Source organism: Schistocerca serialis, chromosome 2 (genome assembly GCF_023864345.2).
Source record: "Schistocerca serialis cubense isolate TAMUIC-IGC-003099 chromosome 2, iqSchSeri2.2, whole genome shotgun sequence".
NCBI lineage: Eukaryota > Metazoa > Arthropoda > Insecta > Orthoptera > Acrididae > Schistocerca > Schistocerca serialis.
Window position 1 is genome coordinate 223324111 of NC_064639.1, and position 19465 is coordinate 223343575.

The 19465-nt window shown below is 43.4% G+C and overlaps 1 protein-coding gene across 4 annotated transcripts in view; it reads left to right on the plus strand.

Annotated features, from left to right (window-relative positions):
• The window catches only part of LOC126456968 (zinc transporter 2), a 131907-nt gene that overhangs the window by 38776 nt on the left and 73666 nt on the right, over positions 1-19465 (plus strand). The window lies entirely within an intron of this gene.

A 19465-nucleotide genomic window follows, 5' to 3' on the forward strand; every position in this document is an offset into this window, starting at 1 on the left:
CGCCACCAGAGGGTGCTGTCATCCCTCCATGGAGCTAATCCAAGATGGTAGTCTGGAGGGGGAAAATGGCGCGAAAATTACTCAGCCTGCGCTAGGCTGCTGGAGAGAGTAAGGAAGGAGTGTACTTTATTTATTTTGGAACAATTTATTTAGGGATGGATTTTGAAAGATAGTATATTTATCACGTTGATACAAAACACACACTTTGACATGCTTGGGGCTATGCCAAACAGCCCATAGACCTGTTAATTACTCCTAAATAACGCCATGCAGACACACAAACAACTCCTAAATATCCGAAATAATTTCAGCACAGACATGCAAACTCCTAAATAATGCGGTACACTGATGTGTAGGCACACTCAGTACTCGTAAACTGTCCAAATAACGCACAGCACAGCCTACAGACCTGCTCACAAAATAATGCAACGGACATGCGCAGGCACCGCCCATCGCCCCGTCTGCTGACTCGCACACATGACTACCCCACACGCTCCCAGAAGTCGAGATGCACCAGCAGCTGTCAAACCATGCACAGGTGCCCGCAAGCATGAGGCAGCAACATCCCTTTCATACTTGACTCCTGAGAAATTCCTCTCGAAATACGTGATCACCTTGGCACCATAGCTGATTCGACCGGACCAGACCGAAGACTTATTTGGAAAGTGCAGACGATCCAAGAGCACATGCGCATCGACCAAACTGCGAGCCACCGTCGGACCCAAGTCAGCGTGAGCCATCACACTCACGCCGCTGCTGATATCAGTATAACATTCGAAGAACATTCACATGCCATCGCAGATCTATCTAAATAAGTGCCAAGCCTTCCTCTGGACTGCATGCGTGTACACTCATCGCTGCTGATCTCATCCCCTCTCTTTACATGCAGTCCAATGAAGGCCTATTTGCAGAATGACTCACCCTCACAGACACTATAGAAAACTGTTCCACCACTCGCGACATGTGTGAAGCGCATACTGATGTCACAGATCATCCAATAGAAATCTGTTCGACTGCTCACGATTGTAACGGGACATATGTTATGTGTGGCTCAAGCATTACTGCAAATAGCTACATACCATCACAAGTGCATCTAGCAACCTTCTCAATGTTATACTCAACCCACATCACTACCGAAAGTAAGAACCAAGTTGAACTCTCAGAAATTGTATTGTGCCACAGAAATACTTAACATCTGCGTTCTTGATGTCTCAGCTTGTCTGCATAGAAACTCTTGTCCTAACAGAACCTGTTTACGAAAATAGTGCATAATAATGTCGAATTCATTCTTCCTCACGGTCCTAACGTGGCACCCCGTCATCCACGTGTTACCCTTCCTCCTCTCAACATACGCGAAAGTTCTCACCGCTACGTAGACTCTCCTATATCCCAGCACAAAGGATGTCTTGTGAATGAATGAATCGAGCATTACGATTGGCTCTTATTGAACTCACCCTTTGAATTGCTGATGCCACCAATGTGGAAGCACTATCTGCCTTTTCTTTCTTTCTGTAGATGGGACTTTCAGAGTAAAAAACTATTTTACACAGATCACCGTATTGCATCGACAGTTAAACCTTGCAAATTGCCACTACATATTGTCAAATACGGAAAGACTCTTACTCAATTACAGTGCTCTCCCACTGAGAACAGGAGCTTGAATATTAGAGTGTGAAACCGATCTCCAACCCAGCAATATATTATCATCTCGATGTAGTAAACATACAATTTATATTCTGCGCCATACAAAATCATCCCTTTTACATCACTCGTACATCTACTGTTAAGACACAGTGCCGTATATACCCCTCACAGCACTAGATATTTCCCTGCGAAGTCGGTTGTCATCCACACCCTCAGCGGACCGAAGTCACTCTCAGAACTGTTCTACAAATTGGGGATCACGTCCCCTCGGCGCAAATGCTTTACTAGTACCTGATTGCTTGCTTGCTTTTCTACAACCATCTCTGGACTCTGGGATTACAAGAACAGATATATTTTCACATGGTTGGCGATAATATTATACCATTTTCGTGGTACTTCTCGATATCAAGCACACAGCAGCATCCTACCGATCCCTCACACAACATAATTCTCAAGATATAGACTGGAAATTATTTCTCTACAAACCTCAAACTTTAGCGAGGTGGAGCATGCTCTAGACCACTGGGTAACTAGAAACTTATCCCATGTGTGAGGACCTTTACGCGAAAAAAATTTAGCAAAAGAAAAATAGAGGAAACTGATGTTTCCAGTTGCTAATACCAATGTAGGTGATGTAACAGATTCCGAATCATCCCTTATTATTTACAAAGTCAAATAACATGTTTCTCATGTCTAGAGAACCAGCAAACATGTCTTTCACCTGCTAGATGCACACAGCACAATCTATGTTCTGTCAATTAAATAAAGGCGCGTAATGTGCAGAAGCAATGAACCAAACAATTTACATGGGCGGGAAAAATGGTCCATTGCAAGCACATGTCCATATTGAATCTTCTAAAATTTCCACGCGATCATGAAAGCCATCCAACACATACTAAGTATTAGTTGGCTATTCTGCCATCTAGAGGACAATAAAGTTAATTCTGCTACATTCCTACGATCCAACATGCCTCTTCATTGAGACAGATCTACCGTTAATGGGAAATGTGAATCAGGCCCACCACAGACCACGCATAGGAAGAATCGGCCTAGAAAACCAGTCACGTATATGTTTTATCATTGTACTTACAATTAAATATTATGATCACAATCTCAATTGAACGACATTCAACAATAAGCAAAACATCAGAAATACACCCTGCTGACGCCTGTGTCTCGGGAAATAGAATTATCTGTACCATTCTTACGACTTGATGTACTCCTCCCTCTGCTATCACAGTAATCCACAGTCATTTCCTTTACACATGTCGGAACACAAACACATACTTTGTAAGACTGATGCTCAAGGTGAACCGGTGTCAAGTTTGAAAGGGATGTCGCCACTCATACTTGTGGGCACCTGTGCGTGGTTTGACAGCTGCTGATGCATCTCAACTTCTGGGAGTGTGTGCGGTAGCCTTCTGTGCGACTCAGCAGACAGGGCTGCAGGGCGGTGCTTGCGGCATTATTTTGCGAGCAGGTCTGTAGTCTGTGCAAGGTGTTATATGGACAATTTACGAGTACTGAGCGTGCCTACACATCAGTGTACCGCATTATTTAGGAGTTTGCATGTCTGTACTGAAATTATTTCGGTAATTTAGGAGTGGTTTGCGTGTCTGCAGAGCCTTATTTAGGAGTAGTTAACAGGTCTGTGGGCTGTGTGGCGTGAACCCAAGCATGTCAGTGCATGTGTTTTGTATCAGTGTGATAAATATACTGTCTTTCAAAACCCATCCCTAAATAAATTGTTCTAAAATAAATAAAGTACACTCCTTCCTTACTCTCTCCAGCAGCCCAGCACAGGCTGAGTCATTTTCACGCCATTTCCCCTCTCCAGACCAACATCTTGGATTACATCACAGGAGGGATGACAGCACCCTCTGGTGGCGGTACTGTGTACTAGGTCAGTTGGACTCTAGATCTCTTGGTGGAGACATTGCCTGCAAAATAGACTTACGTCCAGCACAGGTCGAGTCGTCCCCCCACAACATTTTCTAGAATGAGGTGACGGTTGGGTTAGTGGAGGTAGCCCAAGTGCCCTTTCTTTCATGCCATTTTCTTAGGTTAGTAGACATATGCGAATTGTCCTATCTTCCAGACAAAATTCAAAATTCCCGCCAGTTCATGGGAGGAGGTAGCAGTCGGGTGACTTATGTTAGTGGAGGTAGTCCAAGTGGCCTATCTTTCCCACCATTTTCTTAGGTGTGTTGCATTGTTCTGATGGAATTTGAACTTCCTGCCTTTTTCTGGGGGAGGGTAGGGGGTGGCAAAATCCGTCATCTTGGATGACGTCACAGCTGCCATCTAGGATAACGTCACCACCGCCATCTTGAATAACGGTCCTTGGAGGTAGAAACTGCCTTGCCCCAATACTACTACTGCAGGTCTGTCCATAAATCCATAAGAATACAAGGGTGGGTGAAGATCTCTTCTGAACAGCATGCTGCAAGGCACCCCAGATATGCTCAATAATGTTCATATGTGGGGTGTTTGGTGGCAAGCGGAAGTGATTAAACTCAGAAGAGTGTTACTGGAGCCACTCTGTAGCAATTCTGGACGTGTTGGGTGTCACATTGTCCTGCTGGAATTGTGCAAGTCCGTTGTAGTGCACAATGGAGATGAATGGATGGAAGTTATCAGACAGGATGCTTACATGCGCGTCACCTGCCAGATTCGTGTCTAGACGTACCAGGGGTCCCATATCACTCCAGCTGCACCTGCCCCACGCCATTGAGACTGTCCAACAGCTTGAACAGGCCCCTGCTGACATGCAGAGTCCATGGATTCGTGAGGTTGCCTCCATACCCGTACGCGTCCATCCACTTGACACAATTTGAAACGAAACTCGTCCGACCAGGCAACAAGTTTCCAGTGATCAACAGTCCAATGTCGGTGTTGACGGGCCCAGACGAGGCGTAAGGCTTTGTGTCGTGCAGTAATCGAGGCTACACGAGTTTGCCTTCAGCTCCGAAAGCCCATGTCGATCATGTTTCATTGAATGGTTGACATGTTGACACTTGATGTTGTCCCAGCATTGAAGTCTGCCTAAATTTGCAGAAGGGTTTCACTTATGTCACGTTGAACGATTCTCTTCAGTCGTCGTTGGTCCCGTTCTTGCAGGATCTTTTTCCGGCCGCAGCGATGTCAGTAATTTAATGTCTTACCGGATTCTTGTTATTCACGGTACGCTCGTGAAATGGTCGTACGGGAAAATCCCCACTTCATCGCTACCTCGGATGTGCTGTGTCTCATCGCCCGTGTGTGAACTATAAAACCAAGTTCAAACACACTTAAATCTTGATAACCTGCCACTGTGGCAGCAGTAACCGATCTAATAACTGCGCCAGACACGTGTCTTATATCGGAGTTGCCGATTGCAGCGCCGTATTCTGCCTGTTTACATGTATCTGTATTTGGATACACATGCCTATATCAGTTTCTTTGGCGCTTCAGTGTAGTTGAAGTGTAGTGTCACTGGGCTCATGCATCATATCCAAGTTCTCGATGTGGCATTGATTACCAACACTCTGAAATAACGTGTTTCATCACGTGGGCTTCAAGATACAGATTTGTTTCATAATTTCATTCGAATGCAACAGGAGATTTTTTCGAAGCTACTGACCGTTTTTGAAAAAGGTATTTATTGGCAAGAAACAAACGTTATCCAGTCCATAAAGCCAGAGATTGGACTATGGTGTACATAAAGGATGGAAACACTTTCAATTATTTATTGCAGAATAACTACACATTGTACAGATATCATACATATTGCGTTTTGAAGAGAAACTCTGATAGTTTTTTTTTAATATTCTATATGCGAACCATGAGTGACGCGGCAGACGTCAATACGGTAATGTCTCTCGTGCGAGCTCCATATTCACTTCACTCACACTGGGACGTCTGCTTCTCTTTGCCGGGCACAAGCAACCCGTCGTTACGAATTTGTTGTGCTAGTGGTAAATGGCCTTCCTTGTTGGTGGCTTCTTAACCGTACTTGGATCTAATCATCAGTTGACTAGCTGTAGCACACTTGTTTTTGTCGAACTACAACACACAGAAAGCTCGCTCCGCACCTGAACTCATCATGTTTGCGACTAACGCTATCGGCAAATTACCAAACTACGCTGTGGCGGTATACATGAAAAAACTTTCAGGGTTTCAAACGTGTGTGTGAAATCTTATGGGACTTAACTGCTAAGGTCATCAGTCCCTAAGCTTAAACACTACTTAACCTAAATTATCTTAAGGACAAACACACACACACACGCCCGAGGGAGGACTCGAACCTCCGCCGGGACTAGCCGCACAGTCCATGACTGCAGCGTCCCAGACCGCTCGGCTAATCCCGCGCGGCTTTCGGGGTTTCTCTTCAAAATGATTTATGTATGAAATCTGTACAATGTTTGGTTCTTGTGCAATAAATAATCGAAAGTGTTCCCGGACTTTATGTACACGTTATATTTTATAGCAAGTTTAACAATAGCAAAAACTTCCAATGTGTAACTTGTGTTGCCTTTCAGATTTAGATTGGCAGTTACTTACTTTTGGCCTCTGGGGAAAAATTCCAGTAGTTGGCCTTTGCAACAAGAATTGAACAAAATACATTATTATAAATAGATAACATAGAAGTTTGAGGTAGTAACTGATATTAAATGAATAAGAAACTTTAAGAAAACAAAAGGTGAGATAAAAATATTGGGAAAAAGGTGGACGCGAACCTGCTAGCTTTCCCTTCACTACTACTCAGAGCTCACGGCGGTATAAACTGTCGAAGGACTGTATCTACAATTATTTGATATTTAAAGTGAAAATTGTACCAAAGAGACCGCTTTTGGTAAATCATTGTGCCGTAGTATTGAAACTGTGTAGTTTCGTATTACACAAATTATAACAAAAAACATCAACTGTAGTAAGCATTTACTTACCGGTATGTAGTTTTCTATCATTTTATTACAACGGAACGTAGCTAAAACGACGCTTGTTGGAGAGATCACCAATTTGCTGATGTCTGAAACAGCTTATATTCGTACCACGTACTCTACAAGAAAGAAAACCCACCAGATACGATGTTTAACGCCATACCACAGTCCAACATACACACTCACGAGACACACCGCTGTGAAAAACTATTCTACGGACCAATATAAACGGTTATGATTCGCTTTCACTTTCACATCATCTCGCCGAAGTGAACAGTATAACTTCCTGGCCGTTTGGCGCAATGCAATCGCAGTGGGTAAGAAAAAAAGAGACGGAGTGTGGCGACTGGCCATTCCACATAGCGACTACTGTGTTCTGCTTGTGACAAAACGATGTCAAATCTCATTGTCCACGTTCCTCTCCACGAGGAAAATATCTCTGACAAGCCAGATTCTTCACTCCGCATTGTATTGGAACGTGGAATTCCACGCTTTGTCGCCAGCTCCTTGTACATTTTTACGTATCATGAGAGGACGGCGAAAGAATCACGCCAGCTAGCTATAAAATTAATGAATAAATATCATGTGGCACACAGCCTGGTAGAAGCATTTGGATTTGATGTCAGTTGGGTGACTATCATGTCTGTTCCACTCCCTTTTCTCGTTTGGCCTCACGAGACTGAATGTACCCTATTGCAGACTTCCCAGCGTATCTTATCTGGGGTGATCACTGGGAATCGAATCCGCCATCTCCATGTCAGCAGCAAGCGATCCCAACTAATAGACCACAAAGACGGCCAACAGCGTTGTCTTTGACAAAATTTCCCTCCCCCTCCTCTGATGTCATAGAAATTTCCTAGAGTTAGTCAAATTGGCCTCCTATCTCCTTAAAACTTTATTATAGAATATACTGGCGCTCTCCGCGGTAGATGGATATGGCTACAATATTTGTCTCTAGCAGAAGACATGAACGCTGCGATGCCAGCTGCCGCGGAAAACAAGTGCTTCCCAAGTCCTGCGACGGAAGAGCTTTCATTTATCGCCTTGCGGAAGAAATGATATTGTTACATCCTGCCTGCTGTATCACATACAACTGTGCGTTTGCTTCTGTTTTTGTTACATCATCAGACGTTAGACAAGCATATCATTTTCCAAACACGGGAAAATAGTGCGTCTAGGTGATCAGTGTGCATCTTTGTCTAGATTATGATAATGCATACATTTTGAAATTTATTTCCGAAATTTGGCTTAACTGTAATAGGTATGGATGAACTACTTAAAACGACAAACGAAAATTTGTGCCGGATCGGGACTTTAACGCGAATTTCCCAACTATCGCGAATGGTCGCCATATGACTTAGGCTATCCAAGCGTGCTCCCCAGACCGACCCAATCTTCCACATTTCACACAGCTATTTATTTCTTCTCATAGACAGGTAGTACATCTGTACCTATTAAAGTTAACAAGGTGACCGCACCTACTCGTAATCGATTTCGTCCAAATTTATAGTATATTCAAGGCTTGGCCAGAAAAGAAAGTGACAGAATTTGGTGCTCAGATGACCAACCATTTCAGAAAAAAATACAATTTTTATCGCGCACCGGGCGATGTATGAGCCATTTATTAGTGTTGTTTCCAGGTAGCGGTTGACGCAGTAGATGGAGTACGGAACGGTAATCGAAAGGTCGTGGAATCAGTCCATGCGTGGGATCTTTTATTTTCGGTTTTTCCATTACTTACCTTGTCAATAAGGAGAGAGAATGCTCTGTGTATTGTACTTGATTTGATGCGGGATAACGCTCATGTATTTTATTTGGTGAAACCGTATGTCCAGGAGAACAAATTTCTTCTGTTAACTGACTGTTGGGGAAGACAAATAAATCCGTAACTGTGTACGATGAAATTTTCGAGATGGTGGACGACTGTCATCGTGAAGTGTTAAAGTGATTCCCCCCAAATGCACACAGCTAGCGTAACTCAGCCATGTCTGTTTTTATCGTCAGCTAATGAATTTCATCAAAAAGCTTCAAAACTGCGCTTATTTTGTTGAGAGAGAAAGAAATTTCGTCCCGAAATGACTGCTTCAAAACACAACACAAGCTGTCCTCGCTAATATTTGGCGATATGGTGCGTTAGGCTTGGCTTGGCCCCAAACTGTGCGACGAGAGAGAATCTTTTATAAATGTAAATCAAGGTCGTTTTTGTGCGCATGATGCGAAGGAAATTTCTACGATAAATGTTACACGTGTAAATAACCAGCTGTGAAAAAAAGGATCTAATTTTATATGCGACGGTCCATGTGCGCTCTACAGTACTTTCCTCAAAATTTATTTACAATTCCAAATTGTCTTTTGTCTTTCCTTTCCTTTCCATTCCTTTTTAAAAATGTTAAGAAATACAAAATATATTAAGCACTATTTCGGTTTATTTGCGTTGTAGCTAACGTAAAAATGGAATTTTTTTTAAAGGTTGCAGCGAATGGACTCGATCCCACAACCATCGGAATACTAGTGGAACACCGCAACTTAATCGGCATTTCGTCATCGAGATTCCTAGTAAAATGTATATTTTTTATATAATGTAGTATATAGATAAACGAAACATGCCAATATTGCTGTCACGTATCCATGCACACATGTTTTTAATTAAAAACTACGTAACGAATTTTTTTTTCAATTATTACTCTCATGCAGTTTCTTAAATTTAGCATCAGTCAGGAGTAAGAAGTGTGAATAAAACGTCAAAGTAGGGTTGCCTATATTTCTCCAGGCAGTAATGGACGGAAACAGGTAAATGTGTACCAGTAAATTACCTTTATCAAGTTTCCTTGTATAATTATATATAATATGTAAATAATTTTATTAATAGCACGACGCTGTAGGGTTGCCTTAGGAAAAGTAGGCAAATCTTAGGATTGTCGTGATTTTTCTTTCTACACCAGTGACGCCGTAGCCGTCCAGTTCGGAAACTACAGTTCCTTCATAGTGTTATTAAAACGATTAAAAATATGTCAATCAATTTAATGATAGTATCGATACAAATGATTCATTTAATATTTATACTGGTCAAGCAATATTTTCGAATGTTAATGATGTTCAACTTTTTAAATCAGTCCTGTTAGCGGAAGATTTGAGAAATCGATCTCACGAAACAAAATTCTTAAATTCGCGCCACAGTGCATCTTCAAAGTTCCGGCGAATAAAGATAAGCTAGCAGTGTAAAAAAAATTGAACGATACATCTATTACTGCTATTCGCAGTTAGCAGTTTACCTTGGGGGAAAAAAGTAGAACATTGGCATATCCACTAGCATCAATACCGTCTGCTCTTTTCCTGATGTACTGGTGAGATGTTAAAAGCAGGCTAGTCCACGTTAGCCAAGACTCTGATATCTTAAGTCCACATGGTGCAACCAACATAAGTCGACGTCGAAATAGTAGGTGAATTTTAGTTCCTATAAGCAGATCAGATTGGTTCTGATCAAAACGTCGTTCAAGTAATGCTGGAGAGAGATACATATTATATTCGATAGATATTTAACGTGTTCAATCAACGATGAAAGCGCATTGTCGATATTCCACATAGAATTGCAGCACCTTTGCAGCCTAAACCTACCGATTCTTTTTGTAAGTTTAAGATAATCATAAACTAAAAAGTATTAGAGACGTCAGTTCAATTCTTTTTCCTTTATAAAGAGTAAGGTCTAAAGTTTTGTTACATTAAGTTTTGAAAATAATATCTTGAAGGTGGCCTCTGTTCCGCTCAATGCATTTGGAGAGTCGAAATCAGAAGTTTCGGTCCACTTTTTCCAACATGTCTGTCGATGTTGGCAGTAGCAACAGGATATTGTTCCGTGGCTCAGCCAGGGTCGGCGGACGATTGGTATACACAAAGGATTTGAGGTAGCCCCACAAGAAAAAGTCGCATGGCGCTAAATCTGGCGAGCATGCTGGCCAGTGGAGATCGCCACTCAAAGAGATGAGACGATCGGGGAAGTGTTCGCGCAACACGGTCATCGATGTTAGTGCCGTGTAAGCTGTGGCGCCATCTTGTTGGAACCATACATCACCCACATCCATTTCAAGTTCTGGAAGGAAAAAACTGTTCAATCATCTGAATAATGCTCAGAAGTGACCGTCACTGCTTTATCGTTCTCTTCGAGAAACCATGGGCCAATAACGCTAACTTTAGATAGTGCAACCAAACAGTCACAGGTTCTGTATGCAGGGGCTGCTCATGGAGTTCTCGGGGGTTCGTACTATTCCAATTCCACAGTTTTGTTTATTCACGCAGCCAGACAAATGAAAATGTGCCTCGTCGCTGAAGAACACTAAGACGTCATGAGGCAGCTCTGCAATCAAGGCTTCACACGCATTGTTTCGTGGAACAAAATCACGTGGATGAATTGTGTGCACCACTGAGAGTTTGTACGGATGAAATTTCAACTCTACATGACGAATTCGTCCCACTGTGCGTTCAGAAATTGCGAGGGCAGCTTCGTGTTTGCGTGCAGATCGCTTGGGGGAATTCGAAATCGACATCCTGACCATCTCCATGTTTTCTGGTGGTTCTTGAAGGTCCTGGTTTCTTTTTCTGTACACTTCCACTATCGATAAAGGTGTCTACCCACATAACAATTGATTTCCCATCAGGAACACGAACTGCAGGCGCGACGTTGAACTATTTCCTGAATGCACGCTGAGCTCTGATAACCGAACGTCCATTCGAAAAGTAGGCCGCAACGAACGCGCGCTCCTCTCTTGCTCACTGCATGATCGCTGGTAAACTAACCTTTAAAAAAAAAGTTAAGTCTCGCAGTTTTGATTGCACTGAAACCCACGGAACAATGAGTAACAGCCGCTATGTGCCGCGCGTTTAAAATGAAGTCCCCGCGCCCGCATCTCGTGGTCGTGCGGTAGCGTTCTCGCTTCCCACGCCCGAGTTCCCGGGTTCGATTCCCGGCGGGGTCAGGGATTTTCTCTGCCTCGTGATGGCTGGGTGTTGTGTGCTGTCCTTAGGTTAGTTAGGTTTAAGTAGTTCTAAGTTCTAGGGGACTGATGACCATAGCAGTTAAGTCCCATAGTGCTCAGAGCCATTTGAACCATTTTTTGAAGTCCCCGCGCCGCACCATGTATTAGGAATTGTCGTTTTAAGGAGGCTTTGTACAGTTCTCAGCCGATTACTGGGAGAATGACCATACAATATCAATTTTACAAATGAAGAAAGTTGGGAGTCAGTTCTACTCTTATCATAGAAAGGAAAATAATATAAAAACTGGAGAATATGATTATGGATGTCACAATGGAGAAGTGGGTAGCAATTTATGTTTTGTGTTAGCAAAGTGCCACCAACTTCAAACAATTTAGTAAAAGCATCCTCTACTGATGTTTTAACAATTTTGCCTAATATGCATAATGTTACTGAAGCTGATATTTCGTTGGCAGGTTCAGCAATTAAGACAAAAAAGCAATAGAGAGCTTCACCGCATCATTTGCATAGAATTACCATCGAAATAGGAGTCCTCATTATGTCTTGTCTACCAAAAGTTCATGCATTTACTGGCTGCGATTTTTTAGTTTCCTGATTTGATAGACCACAAGTGTCCCGTATCAAACAGTTCGTATCAACTTGCTATCTCAAATTGGCCTACAAAAACTACGTTAAGTACGTTAAGCTACAGCTCATGCGCATCGAGCGAGTTTTTCAGTATTCTCTAGCTCTCTTCGCACAAATCATTAGTTCTAGAGAAAAATATGAATAGCACCTTGTTTTGTAGGAAATTTAATATAGTTTAATTTTGTACTGCGACGTTTTCGCTGGAGGGTGCGGTTTTCGAACTGTTCAAGAAAAACGTACAAAAGTGATATTAAACGAGTTCTGTCTCGGAAATCATTCGGAATTGGGCATGGGTCCGTATGAATTTTTTTTGTTCAGAATCACTAATATTATCACCCCTCATAGCATGTACCTTTCCTCCTGACTCACCCTGTATACCGATGCGCCAAAACGTTATGACCACCTTCTTAATAGCCTGTTCGTCAGTTTATGGAACGAAATACTGTAATGGTTTTGCGTATCAGCAACCCGACAGTTTGTGCAGGTATGTGGCATTAGCTCTCTACACTCAGGTCTTGTAATTTGGGTAAATAACGGGCCGCTGATTTGCGTACGCGGTGATAGGGCCCGATAGCGACCCAGATGGGTTCAACAGGATGTGCAGCAAGCGAATTTGGTCGTGGAGACATTAATGTGAGTTCACTATGAAGCTCCTCAAACCACTGTAGCACGGTTCTGGCTCCGAGGCACGGACGATTATACTGCTGAAAGATGACATCGCCATCGGGGAAGACATCAAGCATGAAGAGACGCAGGTGGTTCGCAGCTGTCAGCTTGTCATCGATTACTAACACGGGTCCCATTCAAGCAAAGGAGAATGTCTCCCATAGTATAAGTCTGCTCCCACCAGCCTGCGACCGTGGCGCGCTGCACTTTTCGAGCCCCATCCACCTCGATGACGGCGTTTGTGGAGACGACCAGCGACCTAGTGTAGCAAAAGTGTGATTCACCCGAAGAACCAACACGTTTCCATTGATGGTTCCGTGACACTGCAGTCGTAATTTACGACGTCGTTGGGTCAGCAGGTGAACATTTAGGGGAACAGAGCAGACAAGCCTCCAAACCCCACGTTCAGTGGAGAGGCATGGACGCCCAACCATTTAGCGCCTAGTGGTAGTTTGACTGGCCTACCTCTTTCCATAGATTCTCAAGACAGTAGCACGTGGACATTCGACCAGCTTCACCCTTTTCGAGATACTTGTTCACAGGCTCTGCGTAACAGTAATCAGCCCTTTGTCAGAGTCTCTTATGTCAATGGATTTTGCCGTTTGCAGCCCATATCTTCGCTACAGTGATCCCCCACCCGCGTCTGCTCCACTTACGTACTTCTTTTACTGCGTCACGTGCCCGCGGCGTACCAGGCGGCGGCATCCAACGTCACGATGGACAGTGGTCATAATGTTTTGGGTTACCAGCGTATAGAGTGTGAACCCGAGTCCCGACGCTCACTACGCTGTTTGATTCATTATTCAGAGCCCGCACTGATATTCCGTGAAACGCACATCACATTCTCCCAGCTACCGGTGGACATAACAGTCAGCTAAATCTTAATAAAATGAGTGCAAGACCCTCAAGTCTTGATTAAATTGAAACATACCTCCCTCATTATTGGGTTTCAGAAATATTTATTTTGATAGACTCCTTAATTACGCTGTCCTAAAACTTGCCATTTGCGCCATGATACGAGTCTCATATTAAATTTCATGACCGCAAAAGAGGCAGTGCTGGGCCACAACTGAGTTGCGTGGTTGTGTCGCTGATGTTCCTTGCATTTCTCCTCGACTGCTTTAATAGTCCGCCACACGTAAGAAATGCCAAAATATTTTTTCAGAAGTCTTCTTTATAATGTTGATGACGCTCTAGTTCTCCCAAAGCGGGGTGTTTACCACGTTCCATGCGAATGTGGCATGTCTTACGTAATTATTGTTGGTTATAGAGGCTACGTTTGGGAACCGTGACCGTGTGGAATAATTACTTATTTGTATTTGCTGCCACCAGTCACTTTTATTTGTTTTGTGTTTATCATATTACAGTACGTTTCGAGCATGTTCTCCTTGTCTTCAGACGTTTATACATGTAGAAAATTGTTACTTAAAAATAAACTGTCTCAAGCTGAATTAGCATACGGCTTTTTGTTTATTGTTCGCTGCTGGTATGGCTGTTGGGTATTTATAGAAAGGGGGGAGCAGCTGTTGGCCAGAAAATTATGTCCAAATATCACTGGATATCAATTTCTGACGAACCACTGCCCGCTCTCCCTTGAAATACCCAGTAGCCACACCAACAGTGAGCAATAACCTAACGTCCTGATTAATGTAGCGTAAGACATTTTATTTGTTAAATAAGTTTCCTGTATGTACGCCAGAAGATGAGCAGAACACACTAGAAACACTTTGCAATATCTTAAACACAAAACAAATAAAAGTGAGTGGTAGCAGAAAAAAATAAATGTCTTATCTATATCTGGATGCCCGGACGGAGGTTTGGATGCCGTCCGCCAGAATGCGAGTGCAGTGTCCTACCCCTCCTCGATGTCGCTCGTTCCTCTTCGCGGCGTCCCAGTGTTTCAGCAGCGAACTATCCTGCTCGGATCTCTGCATTAGGGGCCGGGGAGACAGGAGGAGAGGGGACGGCTGTTCTCGTAAGGCCAACGTTCAACTCGTGTCCAACTCTGCACACGGTACTGAGGTCACGTGCTGCAGCTCTCGGAACTCGGCGCGTTATGTAGTGTAATATACCGCCGACTTGCCGAAGCTGCGATAACGGTGTGGTGTCGTAGTGAGCAGGATGCTGGTTTTCTTAACAGGACGAACCTTCAGAGGAAGTTGCGAAACCACTGGAAAATTAGACCCGTTCCTCCCACATTTCTTACTGCTGGAAAAAAAAAAAAAATGAGGCGCTCAGAACCATAAGGGGTTACAGCACGATGTCGTCGATTTTAAGATTGTACGTGAGACGTTCAGTAAGTAAAGCAATACATTTTTTCTCAGCCAGTTGCTGCTGAAAAACTGCGGAATTTGTTGTGGAACATTTCCACTTCAGCCCCTGTAATTCCATGAAGTTCCGGCACTATACATAACCTTCAAAGAGGCGTCTGTAACGGCGGAGGTACGTTCCAGGCAGAGAGCTGTCATTGAGTTTCTTTTGTCGGAAAATTAGAGCATCACAGATATTCACAGGCGCTTGCAGAATATCTACGGAGGCGTGGCAGTATACAAAAGCACAGTGAGTAGTTGGGCGAGGCGTCTGCCATCATTGCAGCAAGGTCACCAAAGCTATTCCGTCTCCGCGTGCCGGCAGTCCGCACACTGCCAGTGACTCCTTCAATGTTGGAACGTGCGAACACTCTCATTCGATGTGATCAACGGATCACAGTCAAACACCTCGCTGCATAGCTGGACTTCTCTGTTGGTAGTGCTGACGCAGTCATCCACCGGTTGGAGTACTCGAAAGTATGTGCCCATTGGATTCCTCGCCGCCTATCGGAAGACCCTAAAGAGCAACGAAGGACCATCTGTGTAGAATTACTTGCGTGTTGCGAGGCTGTTCGCCACAATTTTTTGTCGAACATCGTCACAGTCGATGAGGCATCGGTTCATCACTTCGAACTGGAAACAAAACGGCAGTCCATGGAGTAGCGCCATGCCACCTCCCCGAAGAAACAGTTCAAAACTGCACCCTCAGTCATGGCGACGGTCTTTTGGGACTCTGAAGCGGTTATTCTGTTCGAACCCTCCCTCATGATACAACTCGGAAGTGTATTGTGCTACCCTCAGGAAATTGAAGAAACGATTTCAGCATGTTCGTCGCCACAAAAATGCAAACCAACTTCCCCTTTTCCATGATAACGCAAGGTCTCTCACAAGACTGCGCACCCGAGGGGAGCTCGCAAAACCGCATTGGCCTAGTCTTTCTCATCTACCCTACATCCTGGATCTTGCATCTTCCGACTTCCATCAGTTTGGCTCTGTGAAGGATACACTCCACGGGAAGCAGTACGTGGATAGTAGAGAGGTTATTGATGCAGCACGTCGTTGACCTTGACGTCGACCTGTAGAGTGGTACCATACGGGAATACAGGAGCTCACAGAAAGGTGGCGAAGGCTGTCTCATTGAACTTAACTAATGTTGAAAACTAGTGTTTCGCAGCCAAAAGAGGGGGAACAATATGGTATATTGGAATTCTGAATTTGCTTTCAGAAAAAAGTATGTTGCATTACGTATTGAAAGTTCCTGACATCTGATTACATTATAGGGAACAAGCTTTGTCTGTGCTGTAGCCCCAAATTGTATATATGAACATTTACGAAAATCTGTCTCACAGATTTCTCTGATATTCGCTTCCACATGGCTGAAAGCACAAAGGATTATTTCGTTGCTCTGCGCTGCTCATTTGTTATCTAAGATTGCCAACATAATTCAGTGTCTACATCATGAACGTAAAAGTACTTCGTAATCAGAGATATACTGACAGCACTTTTTGGTTTGGGTATCTGTTGAAGAAAGAGTATATATCTTGTAAAACTGAAATGCTGTGTGCGTGCGTGCGAGCTCATCTGTTCTTTATTTTTTATTATAGTTTGAAATTAATTACAAATCATTACGGCTGTTAAGAAGACACTGTTGTCACTAGCCTATTTATGAAAATTTTGTGAGTTAGCATTAATAATGTGACCATCTGTCCCCGCTTTTTTCTGGGACAGTCAAGATTTTTGTAGCTCCGTTCCGGATTTTTTCAACGGTAATTCGGGACAGTTATTTGTCCCGGATTTCGTAATTATGAAAATATTTAACCAGAATTACATATTTATTTCATCCGTATTGGTATGTTTTGTTATTAGTTTCAGTTAAATTGGTGAAATTGTTTATGAAACTTGTGTTGAATTTTTTCGTATCGTGTTGAAGAATACAAACACGCTGAAGAAAATTGACAATACTGATGTCTGCTCACACGCCATCTTACGAGGTGTCAATAAAATATAAATTAAAGTACTTTTGTATCAAATTTTACATTTGAGATCCTGCAGTATCGAAATTTTTTAATGGGTCTAGAAAGCATGGTCACTGTACTAATACCGCAGTGACAATCCTAACTGTTAGTTATTCAACATAAAATGGGTACCTTATTTTTTTAATTGGAGATGTACGACGTCGAGACTGATAACCTTAATTGCTGTATAATTATTTAATTTTTGTACGTTCAGCCATTGTTTATCAAAGTGCGTTTTTCATTATGATATGGCTTTCATATTATTGTAGGATAATATTTTCAAAGGCCCGAAAATAAGTGTACCGCTCCTCTTCGTTTTCTTTAGACCCCATCTCCTAGTGAACGTAGGTGATCCACGTAGTTTCTCGGCGGTGCAGCATTTAATGCTTCTTCTGACGTAGAAACGTGTAATCATCGAAAATCTTCCAGCATCTAGTTACTCCATCAACCAATGACCTTCTGCCATGCTCAGATAATTAAGTTGTAACAACTTACATCTCTTGCCGCCACACCCCCCCCCCCTTCCCCCTCATAATATGTACCAAGTCATGTCTTTCCGTCTTTTATAAGGTGTAGCTGTTCTTTCTGATTTTTGTAAGGCCTCAGTTGGGCCCAACGTTTACTCGCATAATGGAGAGCAGACAAAATGTAGCACCATATCATTCTGGTTTTCAGCGTCAGTCGGAAGTCTGACTCTATTGAAGAATTTTCTCACGTTGATGAATTGTTTTCAGGTCTGATCTATTCTGAATTTTTCTGTCGCTTGGAGTGGCATTGTTCATCCAAGGCAGTGCCTAAGTATTTGAGGGAGTACACTTGTTCAACTATATTATCCTTTATTGAGAGTTTTGTTTGGATTTTCATTTCAGCGGATATCGTGATTTAGGTCTTGGAAAGATTACCAGTTGGGGTGAACTACGCGGTTTGTCGCGGTTTCCAGAGCAGATAGCTTGTCAGCTATGGTGACGGTGTCGTCCACATATGTGTTGTTAATAACAACTTAGCCATTTATTATGATCCTCGACAATTTTATACTAACGCTTATTTGAAAATTGCCTCACTGTGCTATTCAGTTTGCATAAAATCGAAAAATTAGTTCCGCTACTTTTCTGTGTTTTCAAATCTGGAAGTTAAGGTACACTAATGTTTGAGAAAGTTGCAGTTCTACGGAGGATACATGTTACTGGGACCTCCACTTATTATTAGATATACACACATCAAAAAAAGTTTTGCATCACCCTGGTTCCCAGGAGTCCTGAAGATAGACGTTGACTGTATATATTGTATCACAGGCACAGTCCCTTTGACTGTTGAGAGACGTCACTAAACCCGCCCAAAGATGTAAATAACCATTCATGAGCACCGTGTGTTAGACGGAGGGCGTCCAACAGCCGATCAGTTCCAGTCATTCCACCAGGAAAGAGGTACACGGCTCGTGTTGTCTGTTGTTCAACCATCCATAGACGGTCAATACCGTGGTTCTATCGCGTGCGCATTGTTACTTTGTGCCAGGAAGGGCTCTAAACAAGGGAAGTTTCCAGCGTCTCGGAGTGAACCAAAGCGATGTTGTTCGGACATGGAGGAGATACAGAGAGACAGGAACTGTCGATGACATGCCTCGCTCAGGCCGCCCAAGGGCTACTACTGCAGTGGTAGACCGCTACCTACGGATCATGGCTCGCAGGAACCCTGACAGCAACGCCACCAAGTTGAGTAAAGCTTTTTGTGCAGCCACAGGACGTCGTATTACGACTCAAACTGTGCGCAATAGGCTGCATGATGCGCAACTACACTCCTGACGTCCATGGCGAGATCCACCTTCGCAACCGCGACACCATGCAGCGCGGTACAGATGGGCCGAACAACATGCCGAATGGACCGCTCAGGATTGGCATCATGTTCTCTTCAGTGATGAGTGTCGCATATACCTTCAACCAGGCAATAGTCGGAGACGTATTTGGAGGCAAACCGGTCAGGCTGAACGCCTTAGACACAATGTCCACCGAGTGCAGCAAGGTGGAGGTTGGCTGCTGTTTTGGGGTGGCATTATGTGCTGGCATTATGTGAGGCCGACGTACGCCGCTGGTGGCCGTAGAAGGCGCAGTAACGGCTGTACGATACGTGAATGCCATCCTCCGACCGATAGTGTAACCATATCGCCAGCATGTTGGCGAGGCATTCGTCTTCATGGACGACAATTCGCGCCACCATCGTGGACATCTTGTGACTGACGTCCTTCAGGATTACGACATCGCTCGACTAGAGTGGCCAGTATGTTCTCCAGGCATGAACTCTA